At 31.3% G+C, this 14,154-nt stretch overlaps 1 pseudogene; it reads right to left on the bottom strand.

The window, feature by feature from the left end:
- Window positions 1-10,854, bottom strand: part of LOC149571075 (DEAD-box ATP-dependent RNA helicase 32-like) — a 110,571-nt pseudogene extending 99,717 nt beyond the window's left edge.
- Between the last annotated feature and the right edge of the window lie 3,300 nt (window positions 10,855-14,154).

The following is a 14,154-nucleotide window of genomic DNA, read 5'->3' as shown; positions in this document are numbered from 1 at the left end:
TTGCTTCTTGTGGGAATATGGATTATGGATTATAATCAAGTTGTAATCACTAGATCATAATAATATTGAACTTTTTGTTTGGTGGGCGTAGCTCAAAGATTGGGTGGACCACATTAAATCTTGGCATCTTGTGTTCTCTTCTATGTGATCTATTATTTTTTGATATTTTTTTTATTTTCATGTAATTTTTATTTATATCTAAGGTTTAATCCTAACATATCCAACAAATAAACATTTTTTTAACTTAGCTTCCAGCTTGGTTATATTTTTTAGAATCTATATGTGCAAATGCTTCACAACCAAATGTTTTGAGAAAAGAATAACTCACGTTCTTACTAGTCCATGCTTCCTCTAGAATACCACTACCCAAAGGAGTAAAGGGACCTTTATTACTCAAATATATAAAAATATTAATAGCCTCCACCCACATGTTTAAGGGAAGCCCAACTTTCAAACTCATGCTCCATTGTTGTCATGTTCATGCATTCAACCACTCCATTTTCATGTGAAGTCCTTAGAATAGTTTTTTGTCTATGAATACCATTAACAAAGAAATAATATTTAAATTCATGACTACTATACTCACCACCATTATCAAATCTAATACATTTTAGGTTTTAACCAGTCTTATTCTGAACCAAGTGTTTCCTTTTCTTAGAAGTCACAAATACATCTGATTTATGTCTAAGAAAATAAATCTATACTTTTCTAGTTGCATCATCAATAAATGTAACCTAATAATGAGAGCCAAAAAGGAAAGATACCTAAGCTAGTCCCCATGCATCTGTATGCAAAATCTCTAATTTCTCATTTTTCTTCTCCTTCCCACTCTTAACAAAACTCACTCTCTTTTGTTTTTTGTACACCATTTTTTTTATAGAAATTCATATTGACACATTTCAAACCTAGTAAAACTTTCTTTGAATGAAGTAACTTCATATATTTCTCACTAATATGCTCAATTTTTTTGTGCCATAGTGATATATCAGAATCTACAACAATCGTTTGTTCTCCCTACTTAATTACAAAAACTGTTCCTAAAAATCAATTTTACTCTAAAACAATCAAAGTAGAAGGAATAGTATGACCTATAAAAATATATAAGGTGCATAATTTCACAGATTTTTCTACTACAAGGGAACTTTTTGAAACCTTCTAATTTTTATCATTAAAAGTAACTATGCAACCCTCATCACTAAGTTGACCTACTGAAATTAAATTTTCTGCTCAGCCTTGGTAAATGTCTAACCTCATGTAGTAGCCAACGATTATAATTTTGAAACTTAATCTTAACTTTCCCCTTTCCAACAATCTAGTAGGGTTTATTATCCTCCAAATAAAAAAGCTCAAAATCACCTAAAAAATAATCAATAAAATAACCTCTATGGGTTGTAGCATGAAATGAAGCACTATAATCTAAAACCCATGAGTTGTTGAAACTTTCTAAAGAAACAAGGAAAGAATCCTCTTCAAATTTTTTACTTACCACATTTTCCTTCTTGTTCCCTTCTGTTTTATCTCCTCCATTGTTCTTTTGAGTCCAACAATATTTCTTCTTATGCCCTAGTTTTCCACAATACTAGCAATCTCTCGATCCTTTGGATTTAGACCTCTTTCCCTTTGAATTTCCTCTTGATTTCCTATGATTTCTAGAATTTATTCCTCTCTCATTCATTTTGCCTCCTCTTTGTCCATTTAAAGAACTTCCTAATGTAGATCCACCTAAGGTTTTGCTATAAGTTTCTTCACTTAGAATAACACGAATCACATCATCAAATTTTAAGGTATTAGATCTAGAAATAGAATTTCTCATAGCCATTACCAAGCCATTCTAACTTTCTAGAAAAGAACATAAAATCAAGAGAGCCCTAATTTCTTCATCAAAATTGGCATTCCCAAAAGATAACTAACTAGTAAGAGTATTAAGCTCATTGAAATGCTATGCAATAGATCCACCTTGTAACATCTTCATATTAAATAAACTTATGTTGGAGGATGCTAGTTGCAGGGAAATCTTGCATCACTCAAGAATATTTTATTTTTAGTCTTTTCTATTTTAATAAGGACTAGTAGACAAGGTGGTTACTATTTATGGGAACTTACTATTTTTAGCAAATTTTTCATATAAGCTCTGAATGTTCTCATTTTCTATAGAAAGGTTTATTTTAGAGTTGTAAGCCTATAATAAAAATCTCATTGCTCAACCATTAGTATTAGAGAAGTTATTACAATTTTTTGATGGAAAAAAAATTGTTGAAAAATCTCCAGGCTCACTATTGGAGGCCTTAGAGTGGCCGGATGAGGTCTAAAAACTCAATGAAAGGGCACTAGTGTCATTCTTAGCTTGTAGATTAGGCTCTGACATTTCTGAAAAATGATTATAATAGACAATCATAGCAATGATTTGTAATTTATGGCCTTTCCAAGTTGGGCTACTAGAATTTCTAAGATAATTTGTCAAAGATGTATTTGGCTGACTCTATGTGTATTTTTAGGTCTATTGGCCCTTAGAGGTATTAAGTTTGAACATCTAAAACTTTCTCGAGTAGCATAAAATTGCCTATTTAAGAAAGGCTCAAACATTGTATAGGACAACTTTGGGTGATAGTTTGCAACTTGTCTTGCAAATTATTGTACTAAAGGTGCCCATGTGGGTTAGCATATTGTACTTATAAATTCAATAATTCCATATTTGTAGTGTAGATATGAATTCCATATTTTGTTCTCACATTTTCTATTGTTTCTATGTTGTTGCTATGAGTTATGGTATTAAGGGGAGCTCCTACATCAAGTGGTATTAGAGCTAGAGTTCTCGAGTGTGTGGATAGATTGCAAACTATGAGGTAGTTTCCACTAGGACATAGTTTGGGCTAAGAATGTAGCTGATTATGGGGTAGTTTGTAGTAGGGTTTCAATAGAAGCACAAAAATGCCTCCATGAAGAGAGCATGGTAGAAGAGCTGTAGGCATTACACTTGAGGGTTTTTGAGCCCTCCAAAGACAAATGCAAGCATTGGAAGAACAAATACATAGTGGAATGAATCTTCCAATAAGAGATGAAAGTAAGGATGAGGATGAAGTAAAAGAAAATGTTGAAGTAGAGGTAGTTCTAAATCTAGAGGAAGAGAGGCATTTTAGGGCCATCTCCAAGATTAGAAAAAGACCTAAGTTTGAGGTTCCCACAATTCTTGGAAATCTTAAGCTAGAGGAGCTGATTGATTAGATCAATGAACTAGAGGAGTACTTTGAGTATGTAGATATTGATGATCTTGATAAGGTCAAGTTTGCGAAGGCAAAACTAAAGGGACATGCAAAGATCTAGTGGCAGGAGGTTTAGTTGGAGTGAAATAGAAAGGGAAAGGAAAAAATCACCAGATAGGATTGGATGAAAGATAAACTAAAGAAAAAATTCATTCCTGTGGATTATGAGCTTGATCTATTGAAGAAAATGCAAGGGTTGAAGCAAGCAAGAAAATGTATTCAAGAGTATACTAAAGAGTTCTACTGAGTTCTCATTAGAACTAACCATGTAGAAGCTGATAAGGAGAAAGTCGCCCATTATCCTAATGGGTTAAGGCTAAGCATTCAAGCTAAGCTAATTTTTTTTCAAATGAGCATTATTGAAGAGGCATACCACTTTTCCCTATGAGTTGAGGAGAAACTAAGCAAGAAGTCTGACAATAAGAATAGTGGAAGAGGACACAGTGGAAGATCTAGTAGATGATCTTATGGTGGTCGTAATGATGATCAAAAGAACAAGGATGAGGCTAGAAGTAGTAGTCAAAACTAGAGGGGAAAGAATTTCAATTGTTTCCATGATCAAAATAATAGAGATCGGAGAGGAAGAGGTAGAGGATAAGGATATAAAAGAGGAGGCTTTCATGGAAAAAATTTTCACTATAGAGAAGAAGGGCATAGATGATTTGAATGTACGCAATACCAAGGAAGGATAGATCAAAGAATAGAAGGTTAGGTGAGGGTTGCACATGTTGATGAAGATGCCATATCCTAACATTCTGAAGATTCTAAAAGAGGAGAAGTCCTATTTGACTAAAGAGTCTTGTTGAGGGGTGAGAATAAACTTAAAAAAAGAAGGATCTTGTTTTGCACAAGGTTTAGATGTGAAGATAAGTGTTGTGATGTGATCATTGATGGTGGACGTACTAAAAATGTAGTGTCAAAAATGATGGTCATGAAGTTGAATTTGAAAAGGAAAAAACACCTGCATCCATACCATATTGCTTGGGTGCAAGATGACTATAAGGTCATGATCAATGAGCAGTGCTCAATGAAGTTCAAGATTGGTAGCTATTAGGATGAGGTGCTATGTGATATTGTACCTATGGACATATGTCATATGTTGTTGTTTAGCCTGTGGTAGTTTGACAAGCATGTTGTACATGATGGGTGAGCAAATACCTACAATCTAACTAAGGATGGAGTCAAACATAAGTTGAAGCCATTGAAGGTTAAAGAAAAAAAGGTATGTAGTGCTACTAGAATATGTTTTGTTGATGGAAAAGAGTTTCTTAAAGGTATGAAGCATGAGAATATGTGTTTTTAAATAATTCCTAAAGATAGTAAAGAAGAAGTAGAGGAGGTACCTGCAAAAGTTACAAATATATTGAGAGAGTTTTATGAGATAGTATCAGATAATTTACTTGAAGAATTGCCCCGAGTGAGGGACATTAGTCACCAAATAGACTTGGTTCCAAGAGCTAGTTTTCCAAACAAGGTAGTACACAAAATGACACCAGAAAAAAGTGAAGAGTTGAACAAGAAAGTTCATGAGTTGTTGTAGAAGGGGTTGATTTGAGGGACTCTAAGTCCATGTGCTATACCAACAGTATTAGCACCAAATAAGAATGAAGAATGGAGGATGTGAATAGATTCTTGCACTACAAACAAGATCCCAATAAAGTATAGATTTCCATTTCCAAGAATGGATGATATTATGGATTATTTGGGTGGAGCTAAGTATTTCACAAAGATAGATTTAAATAGTGGGTACCACTAGCTTTGTATCAAAGAAGGTGATGAATGGATGACTACATTCAAGACAAGGTAAGGACTATATGATTTGTTAGTCATGTCTTTTGGGCTAACCAATGCACCAAGCACTTTCATAAGGCTCATGAATGAGGTACTGAAGGAGTTTTTGGATAAGTTTTTCATTGTTTACCTAGATTATTGATCTTTAGTAAGACATTAGAGGAGTATTTGATTCATATTCACAAGGTGTTTGATAAGTTGAGGGAAGAAAAGTTGTTGATAAACCTAAAGAACTATAGTTTTGTAAAGAAAGAGTTGGTGTACTTGGGATTTGTAGTCTCAAGAGAAGGTGTAAAAATGAGCCCAAAGAAAGTGAAGCCTATCATTGAATGGCCTACTCCAAGGAGTGCGATAGAGGTAAGATCTTTTCATGGATTGGCTACATTTTATAGAAAGTTCATAAGAAGTTTTAGTAGTATTTGTGGACCTTTGACTAAAACAATGAGAAGGAATAGGAAGGAGTTTAAGTGGACTATAGAAGTAGATAAAAGTTTTAATCTATTGAGACAGAAAGTTACTGAGCAACTTGTTTTAGCACTTCTTCATTTTAACAAGGTGTAGCAAGTAGACTGTGATGCTAGTGGTACTACAAAAGGGACTATTTTGAGCTAGGAAGGTAGACCTATTGCTTATTTTAGTGAGAAGTTGAATGATGCAAAAAAAAAAAAATCTATTTATGATCAATAATTTTATGCTATAGTTCAAGCATTGAAGAAGAGGCAACACTATCTTCTTCCTAAGGAGTTTGTTTGGAATACTGATCATTAAGTTTTGCAATATTTGAATAGTGAAGAAAAATTGAATCAAAGGCATTTAAAGTGGGTTGAGTTTTTGTAGAGTTATACATTTTTCTTGAAACATAGGAGTGGGAAGTCTAACAAATTTGTAGATGCTCTTAGTAGAAGACAACTTTTGCTGACAGAAATGCAGATAGAGATGGTTGGATTTAAGGACCTCAATACATTGTATCCAAATGATCCTAATTTTTTTAAAGCATGGAAGGCTTTAGAAAAGCTTACTTGACATCCATTTGATAAACCTTGAAATTATTGCTTGTTTCATATGCCAAGAATATCCTTATTACTTCCATTCTTTCCATGGACACATAGGTTTCTTCATAATATATGTCTTCTTATTATAAGTATCCTTTGCAAACAAGTCTAGACTTATTTCTCATGACTTCTCCTTGCTCATTCATCTTATGTCTGAATATCCATTTGGTTCTTATCACATTCTTGTTTTTATGTCTAGGAACTATTTCCCATGTTTCATTCTTAACAATCTAATCTACTTCTTCTTTCATAGCTTGCATCTAGTGATCATCCTTACATGCCTCATCTATGCTCTTAGGTTTCACTTGAGAAATTGGACACAATTCCTAATTCACTCTCTTCCATGTCATCACACCTTTATCCTTGCTCCCAATTATCTACTCTAGAGGGTGACTCTTTGTCATGTTCCTACTAGAAGTAGGAATTGACATCTCAACTCTGATCTCTTCCCTAGATTTAGATCTCATATCTTCTCTATGAAATCTTCAACACTCTATTTTAAAAATCTAGAATTATTCTCTTATTCATCAGAATTATAATCTATCATCTTCTTCTTAGTACCAAAATTTTCATCAATCCTTACATTTGTGCACTCAACTATTCTCTTAGTTCTATTGTTGAAACATCTATATGCTTTTATTTTTAATAAATAACCAAGAAACATACCTTCATTGCTTCTAGGATCAAACTTACAAATATCATCATCTCCCTTTATGTAACACTTACTTCCAAATATTTTGAAATACTTGACTGTTGGTAAATGACCAAACCATAACTCATAGGGTGTCTTGCTCATACCTTTTCTTATCTATACTCTATTCAAAGTATATGCTCTAGTTTTAACTACTTCTCTCCAAAATGTCTTTGAGGCATCATTCTCAATAATATTTCTTTTGGTGCTTCTTTTATTGACTTGTTCCCTCTTTCAACAATCCAATTCTATTCAAGTGTTCTAGGTGAAGATAATTGTCTTTTGATTCCATTCTCTTCACATAACTTGTTGAACTCTCTAGAGGTGAACTCTCCTTCTCTTTCTAATCTTAAATACTTAATCTTAACACTCAATTCATTTTCAACTCTATTCTTGACTATCTTAAATTTCTTAAAAGCTTCAAACTTCTCTTTAAGAAATGCTACCCACATCATCCTAGTGACATCATCAACAAAAATCATAAAGTACCTCTCACCATAGAATCCTCTAGTTCTTGTAGGACCACTCACATCTATGTGAACAATTTCCAATTTCTCTGTAGTCGAGAACTTCTTTCCATGAAAAGACACTTTCCTCTACTTAGCTAAAATACGTTCCTTGCAAACAACATTAGTAGACTTAATGATCTTAGGTAGATCTCTTACTCCAAATGTACTGCTAACTTTCACAATATTATCAAAGTTTATATCACAAAACCTTCTATGCCATAACCAACTATTATCAAACTTTGCAAATAAACATGTTATTTTAGTAGGATTCAATTGAAATACCTTACCTCTAGATCTAGTTCTAGTACCAATAGGCTTACCATCTTTTTCTTTGATAATACAAGTCTTCTCTATGAATTGCAATATATATCCTTTGTCTACCAATTGTCTAACACTTAACAAATTATGTTTCAAACCATCAACAAAGTAAACATCATTAGTGTTAGTTCTACCATCAAGAGTAATAGATCCAATCCCTATAATATGATAGGCTATATTGTTACCAACTCTAACAATACCTCCATCATTACTTCCAAACATAAAAAATTTATTCATATAACTAGTCATGTGATGTGAACATCCACTATCAATTATCCAATCTGATTTCTTCTCAACTTGGGTAACTAGAGCTCTCTCTTCTCTAATTTATGTATCAAGGTTATTTTCCTTAATAGCCAAAAATCATAATTCATCATCACTTTCACTCTGATCTTTTTCATCAGATTCTTCATTCCTATCCTTATGTCTTCTAGGCTTAAATTTTCTTGCAAACTTTTTCTCTCTTTTAGGACATTTAGATGCATAATGACCATATTCATTAGAATTCCAATGTTTATATATTTTCTTACCATCTTTTTCTCTTCTTATGAGAAGGGATATTCCTTCTTCAATATTCTTGTCTTCTTTAGATCTACTACTATTGGAAAAATCTCCTCTTGCACTTGTACTTCTTGATAGATTAGGTGAAATATTCATAGCACTAAAATCTATCTCAACTCTAGATAGTTCTATAGACTATCTCATTTCTATTTTTACAGATTCTAATCTTCGAAGGAAAGTTTCTTTTGTGAAATCTTTGATGTAGGGAATTGGTAGAGGAATCATTTGAGCTATTTTCTTGAATGGTGCTGATAAACTTTTCAATATATTCTATATAACCTCATCATCTTGTTTAGTTCCACAAAGAGATCGAATACCTACAATAATTTATGATAATATTCCCACATAATTTTTGATGGATTCATCTTCCATCATCTTAGCATCTTGAAATGAGCAAATAAAACTTTGTAATTTCATCATTTCTTCATGTTCATTACCTTCAAAAGTAACTTTTAATGCTTCTCAAATTTTATGAGAAGTTTGGAATGTCTTTACCTGATTGTATTCATTCTCTAGAAGAGCTAATAGTATGGCTTCTTTGGTTCTCATGTTACATGTGAATAGATCTATCTCTACTTCAATGCACTCTTCAAGATTTCCCTTCTTCTACAATTGTCTTCTCAATCTTTGGTAAAATCCAATAACTCATACCCATGCACAATATAAGAGTCTTCATCTTTTCTTTCCAACTATCATAGTTGGCCCTATTGAATCTTAGACTATACTTTGTGAACATATTTACCATTGATCTCCTAAAGATATTAAGCCTTATCTTCAAGGACCTAATGCTCTAATACCAATTGTTAGAATATATAGTCCATTCATATAATTGAGGGGAGATGAATCAGTTATACAACTATCATCACAATTATTAACATTAAAAAAACTTAACCATATGATTAATATAAACTAAAACCACAACAAGATACTCATACATAATTAACATTAGATATGTTAACTAGGGAAATCCTTGATTAGAGGGAAAACCCTAGTGGGGATGGTACCCATAAGATGATATACTAATATAAATATTCCTTGTTAGAGGATAGACCCTATTAATATTTGTGGATTATAGCTCGACCCACTAACCAAATAGCTTCAAGGTTAAGATCAAAGAACCCACTATCCAAATGATCTCTTTATTATTCCTTGCAAAATAATAAAAATTAAATGTACTTTCTTCCTTTGTTTCTATCCCATAAACTAGAGTTATGCTCCTTCATATCTTATAACTAGATCTTGTACTACACATCCAATCATCCATTTGATCACATACATGCATTCGGCAAGCATTCAACTCCTTCTTGCAATATGCACTAATACTTTGCATTCCTCTTGATCCTCTTGATCCAAGTCTCACATTACAAATAAATTAAGAAAATTTCATTTATATCATATCTTCATAATAATTCCTTGAGTTGGCCTTGAGGCTTTCTCAATTAATTAAAATAAGAAAATTAATTAATTCATAATTACAACAACATTCTTGGCTCATAGTTTATACAAAACTTTACATATGTGAAACCATGTTTTGCACACATGATGGTGTCACCACATGATTTTCCTCTATCATTTTTATCTACGCACCACCTTCATTACATATCAAATGAAAGATAGTGATAAATCATGAAAACTCTATTTCAAAATGCTCTATTTTTGCACTACTTCTAGTAAAACACATATAACTTTCATACAAAATCAAATCAGACTTAGTCCTTTAAACCAATCATTAGGAAAACCTCAAGAACATATCCTGTACTACACATCATCTAAAACTTCCTCAACTTCTATTCATACTAAGATTACTGACTTCTATTTTCCTAGTCTTAAGAGAATTACTACTATATTGACATCAATAAAAATTACAATCATGAATGCAACATATCAATACTCTCCAGTTCTTAGGATACTCCCCCAATGTAGTATCACTAGTATTCATGCTAAAAATTTGTAGGAGAAATAAGAAAAAATAAATCTAGTTACATAGATGTACAAGAATATAAGAATTTGCAAATACCATAAAAACAATATAAATATAGCCTGAACCTAGATTTAAACTGGGAAACCCTTTCGGGAAAACCCACCACACAAGAAATCAAGTGTAACCTTTTGTATTATAGTAACCAATGTTACATACAAATAATAATATGATTTTATAAAAGCTCAAATTGAATTATAATTAACTTACCTTTATTCCACTTCAACACTATGCCCTCTTTCAATAGACGCAACCTCTTCAGTTTACCATACCTAACAAAAATCATAATTATTTATACTCTTTTCAATTCACTATTGAATTATATATTTATATATATATATATATATATATATATATATATATATATATATATATTTGCAATAAAAAATGGTTTATTAACCTCCATTAGGTCAACTACCAGTCATAAAAGAACTACTTGTCATCATAGACAATACTCCACATGCATCAATGTTTGTCACCATGTTGGAACTGACACTATCCTAGAAACACATACACTTGTCATTGTACTTAGCACTAACATCATTCCAACATTATTATACTCATACTTACGAGTATCATACTTGTACTCATTATCATTTTACTTGTACATGGCATCTCCATACTCATACTTTCCATCTCTGTAATCATACATGTCATAGTCATACTCGTACTCATCATTTTTGTACTTGTTCATTCTATCTTTATACTCATAATTTCCATCTTTTTACTTGTACTCAATATATTGGTACTCATGCTCACCATCTATGTACTCGTATTCACCATCCTAGTACTTGTACTTGAAATCCCTACACACGTACTTAACATTCTCATACCTACCATATTCTTGCTTTACATACTCAAAATACTCAACATACTTGTACTTGGAATCCATACTCATACTTGATGTACTTGTACATCATGCTATCCTATGGAAGTATATACAAGGAACCTCAATATTTTTAACCTATGTATTTTTGGTTACAATTACTTTTCTTGCATGTATTTGGTTTATGTGATAGTTATTAATGCCTTTTTCTTAGGTCTAATTATAAATATGATGTAGTATCATTTTTACCTTATGTGTTACTTGACAAGTATTCATTTTTATAATATATTTTTTACTTCTATTAATTTTATAATATAATTGAGCTTTTATCCAATTCTTAAAAAAATACATTTGAATACTCAAGGATTCATAATAAATATATACCTTTTTTCATCAATTGAACAATGATCTTTTAGGTGTTCTCCCTCAACAATGGGAATAATACATAAATGTTAAAAGATCTAATGAAATTAAAGAAAACAAAAGAACGAACAAGAATCTTTCACCATCTTAGTTATGCAAATCAATGAGAGTGTCCATTGCCAATGATCAATTTAGAAACTACAAAAACCCTTGGCTCCAAATTTTTTAGGTAGAATAGATAGCAACACATTTGATGATAAAAAATTAGGATACCCTCCCTATTTATTGTGTTCCTCCAATATGTGGACCTCCTTCTAGAAGAAATAAAATAATATTTAATTACTCCTTCTAGAAGATTCTTTTAATTTATTTATTTAACTTTAGTTACTTTGAATTAAGTTAATTAAATATAAAGTCACCTTTTAATTTAAATTTATAAGAAACTAATTTAATACATTTCTCTTTACTCCTCCACTTAGCCTTTAGAGAATGCAAAGGCTAAGAACTCCACTAAGAAGCTAAAAAGATGGGGACATTACAACCACCACATAGGAACTCAAGTGTCACCTTTTGTATTATAGTAAAAAATGTTACATTCAAAAAAGAGTAGGATTTTTCACAAGCTTAGAATGAAATATAATCACCTTGCCTTTATGACACTATGTCATCTTTCAACAAACACAACCTCTTTAGTCTACCATTCCTAATGAATCATGCAATTATTTATACTCTCTACAAATTATTATGGGGTTTGATATATCGACCATCACATTACAAAATGGTCTATAAACTTCCATTAGATCAAATATCAAGACAAAAGAACTAAAGGTGATCATACATAGTACACCATAGGCATTAATCTTCTTCATCATGTTGGAACTGGCAATATCCTATAGATATGTACACTTGTCATCATACTTGGAACTAACACCATATCAACCTTATCATACTCATAATTGTCATTATCATACATGTACTCATCATCTTTGTACTTGCACACACCATCTTTGTACTCATAATTTTTATCTTCATACTCATACTTTTCATCCCCGTACTTGTACTCATCATGTTTGCACTCGTACTTTCCATCTTTTTACTCATACCTTCCACCTTTGTATTTGTGCTCACTATCTTTGTACTCATACTCAACATATATGTACTCATATTCACCATCCTAGTACTTATAATTAACATCCTTGTACTCACAGTTAGCATACATGACTCACTGTACTTGCACTTTCCATACTCAAAATACTCAACATACTTGTACTCATTTTCCCTACTCATACTAGATGTACTCGTACATCATGCTATCCTATGGAAGTTTTTCCAAGTAAACTCAACTTTTTTATTTTATGTGTTTTTTGTTACAACTATTTTTATTGCTTGTATTTAGTCTATATGCTAGTTGTTAATGCCTTTTTCTTAGGTCTATTTATAAATATGATGTAATATCCTTTTTTCCCTTATGTGATTCTTGACTACTATTCATTTTTATAATATAGTTGAGATCTTATCCAATTTTTTTAAAAATACATTTAAAGAGTCTAGGATTCATAGTAAAGATATATATGTTTCACCAATTGAAAAATGATTTATTAGGTGATCTCCCTCAACAATAGAACCAATACATAAATGATTCAAGGTCTCAAACAAAAGAGGGTAGAACAATACACTAAAGAACCAAAATCAATAGATTCTTAAAGAAAAAAATAAAAAATATAATTTATAATCAAAAAATTTATTTTGCAATTCCTTAAATTATTTATTTATTAAGTATATGATTTTTACTTCAGGCCTAGTTCATAAGAGTATAACATCAAAAAAGAACAAGTTGAAAAGTAAACACAGTTACATCAAAATAAAACATGCCATAAGTCAAAAGACTGGTCTAAAAAACCAACATTAATAGATTTAGAATCATCAAAATGAAACAATGATAGAGAATATCAAGCAATATTAGAAATTTCAAGATAGACTATGTGGTGCACCTATCTTGTACACCAAAACAAGACCAAATTTATGGAAAGATAATAATAATTAGAAAAATAGCTTCAATAAAATATTTAAAGTGCCTACAATTGTGATATTTAATACAATTTAACAATTTTTTCACCTTAACTACCAAACTAGTTGTAATACCCCAAAATTGGCTCATTGCCATGATACCAATTCTGGTCTATTTTTAGCCAATCCTAAAGACCTATTCTAATAGGCAATTCTCATTCTGCTATTCGCTACTTGACTTAATTGTTAAATGCAGAAGACCCTAATCTGCATTCATCATATTTCTTATTTAATTCCTATAGTACGTACTCATGTTAGTCGCATTAAACCTATTGATTAAGCTAATGTACTATGGAATTAAATTTATTTAATTTAATAAATGTGCCTATTTTAATTAATTAAACAAAATTATGTAATTAAATGGAGAACTTACTTCTAATTAATTAAACAAAATTATTTAATTAAATGGGAAGCCATTCCTAATTAATTAATTGAAGTTATTTAATTAAATAAGAAAAGTGCCTCTAAATTAATTAAAAGATTATTTAATTAAATAGAAAAGGTAATTATGAGAGCATATCTCATTTTATTAAATTAAATATTTCACCAAAATCTCTCTTCAGTTCAAAAAGGAAAATTTCCAGTTCACTACTGATAAAAAATGAGTTAAATCAGTTAACTCCCTTTTCTACTCAAATCGAATTAGTTAACTCCTTATTTTACTCAAATCAAATATGTTAACTCCCTTTAATTTGGGAATCTCCCTTTATGACTAAACTTCACCTTTAATCCTGACCA

This window comes from Cupressus sempervirens, chromosome 2 (assembly GCF_028749045.1).
Source record: "Cupressus sempervirens isolate cs-2001-9-10 chromosome 2, ASM2874904v1, whole genome shotgun sequence".
NCBI classification, from domain to species: Eukaryota; Viridiplantae; Streptophyta; class Pinopsida; order Cupressales; family Cupressaceae; genus Cupressus; species Cupressus sempervirens.
The sequence above is the reverse complement of the archived record's forward strand: the minus strand, read 5'-3'. Positions and strand labels throughout refer to the sequence as shown.